General features: G+C 45.4%; 1 long non-coding RNA gene across 1 annotated transcript in view; it reads left to right on the top strand.

The window, feature by feature from the left end:
* LOC116092500 overlaps positions 1-1,545 on the top strand; it is a 15,897-nt gene extending 14,352 nt beyond the window's left edge. The window contains exons 2-3 of the long non-coding RNA XR_004119293.1: positions 264-319; positions 1,412-1,545. This is a non-coding gene — a long non-coding RNA (uncharacterized LOC116092500). The remainder of the gene's footprint in view (positions 1-263; positions 320-1,411) is intronic.
* Positions 1,546-2,504: the final 959 nt, after the last annotated feature.

The raw sequence follows: 2,504 nt of genomic DNA, 5'->3' as shown, positions 1-2,504 counted from the left end.
AAGAAGAAGAAGAAGAAGGGGAAGAAGAAGAAGAAGAAGAAGAAGAAGAAGAAGAAGAAGAAGAAGAAACAATCACCAATAAGTTCAATGCATATTGCCTATATACTTACTGGAGCATGGCCAAACTCCCATCAGCCAACCCCTAAAGAAAACTGTGTCATTCCCTACTTGCACTTCCACCAGAAGCCATTGATTATAGAGAGCTACAGTTCGGTATCCCTATCACAATTCTTAAGCATTGTCTTTGCTCACTTCCTGTCTAGGCTTTGACTTTTTGGTGGTGATAGGGTATGGACAAGCATCTCAAATCTGAGCCAAGGTGAGTCAATTAATGTGGATCCTTGGGGGCTTTCAGAGACTGAACCACCAACCAAAGAGTATACAGGGGCTGAACCTAGCCCTCTCTGCACATATGTAGCAGATGTGCAGCTTGGTCTTTATGTGGGTCCCCCAACAAGTGGAGCTGGGACTATCCCAAAAGCTCTGACCTGTCTGTGGGATATGATCTTATATTTTGGCTACCTTGCTTGGTTGACCTCAGTGGGAGAGGATGAGCCTAGCCCTGCAGAGACTGGATGTGCCAGGAAGAGGGGATACTGGGCGGGGGTGGCGCTCCACACTCTTAGAGGAGAAGGGAAGGAAGGAGGGATGGGGGAGGGATTGTGTGAAAGGGGACTAAAAGGGGAGCAGCAATTGGGATGTAAAGTGAATAAAAAAATTATACGGAAGCTGACCCATACCTATATTTTAGTTGCATATTGGGTTGCATGCCACTGGACTTGAGAGAAATCCCTGTCAGGATTATTGGAGGTGTTGAGGGTGGACACTGCTAGTGGCTGAGGCAGTGGAGGAGGATGGGAGTGTTCAGAGCAGTGCTGGATCTATTTGCAACCCTTACATCACCTAGATCCTAGTATTGTTCTCTGTGCTCATCGAGCACATGTGGAATAATAAGAATTGTACAAGTAACTGCTCATGTGTGTCATGTATGTACCATGTGTCTGGCACATTTCTACGAGCCTCCCATGTGCTTTCCGGTTTTGTTCACAGCTGTGAGTAGGCATTACCATCTCTGTCTCAGCCAGGGAAGGACTGAGGCTATGGCTTTCAAAGTCAACGCCACTTGGACTCAGTAGAATCTGTATTCGAATCCATGCACTCTGAGCCTTGATAACCATCCCAGGGATCAAAGCAATTTGTTTTTATAAAAGGGAAGGGCGGCTTTAGAAAGGGATGTAAGGACTCTCTTGTATTTTTCTCCCCCCTCTTCCCTCCTTCCTCTTGTGAGAGATTTTCCGTAGCATTATGTGAATTTATTGGATTTATAATATGGGTTACAGAGGCAACAGTTTCAGTTAAAGAAAATTGGCTCCTTTTTCCAAATGTCATGTATCTCATTTTCTTTCAGCAGCGCGGGCTTTCTTCAGCTCCTCTCAGCTCCTACGTCACTCAGAAGTGTGCCTCATAATTAGAATGTGAGAAACCCTCACACACCAATTTGGGCTTTGATATTTGTTCCAAGGGACACTTAAAATAAATCCTGAAGTTGATTATGGAAGGAGAGAAGTGAATGGGAACCAGAGGGTATTGAACAAGAAGCAAACGTGAGGTAGGTGGACACTCTTAATGATGAGGGGTCCATTCGTCCATCAACAAACCACCATCCCTCTATTCCTTCCGAGGGTAGATAAGTCTTCATCTCATCTCCCGTCTGCCTATCTGATTCCCCACCCATGCCTTCTATGTCCTTCCTTCTTCCCTTCTATCTTTCTCCTTTTTTGATTCACTCAGTCAATGGATGGGTGATCAAGTCATCCATTTTTGTTTTTAATTTTAAAACTCAAGGGTAATTTTATGAGAGTTTAAAAGAACCTCCCCAATCTTAGGCAGGAAGGCTGTGAGCTCTCAGTAGCTTGGAGGAAGAAAACAGGAGAGAGAGAGAGAGAGAGAGAGAGAGAGAGAGAGAGAGGGAGGTGGAGGGAGGGAGGGAGGGAGGGAGGGAGGGAGAGAGAGAGAGAGAGAGAGAGAGAGAGAGAGAGAGAGAGAGAGAGAGAGAGAGAGAAGCCATACTGTTTAAGTAGGCATGGTTAGGCACATGGCCACAAGCAACTGCAGGATGAGGAGGGAAGCTTTAGAGAAAGAGCCAGGAAGCCCAAAGCATTAGAAAAGTCACATCTTAGGTTCCAGCCAGATTCTGAAAGAAAGTGGCAGAGAAAAGGAAAATGAAATCTGACTCAGGCCTTAGAAAGGAGAGCAGACCCAGCCAAATCTCATGATGTTCATGGGAATTCACTGGGGATAGGAGGTGGGAGAGAGGAGAGATTCTATAAAGAGAGTGCACGGTATCACATTAAAGAAAGCAGTCTTTCATTGCTACAGAGGAGAGCGGCTTTCTAAGGCGTGGCCTGTCTTTTCAGGGGCCGTCCTTTTGCCAGACGTTTGACTCACTCAGTTGGAATATTAGGTTTTTGTCTCCATCCATGTCAGAGCTTCTTTTTTTTTTT

Source organism: Mastomys coucha, unplaced genomic scaffold, assembly GCF_008632895.1.
Source record: "Mastomys coucha isolate ucsf_1 unplaced genomic scaffold, UCSF_Mcou_1 pScaffold15, whole genome shotgun sequence".
NCBI lineage: Eukaryota > Metazoa > Chordata > Mammalia > Rodentia > Muridae > Mastomys > Mastomys coucha.
The sequence above is the reverse complement of the archived record's forward strand: the minus strand, read 5'-3'. Positions and strand labels throughout refer to the sequence as shown.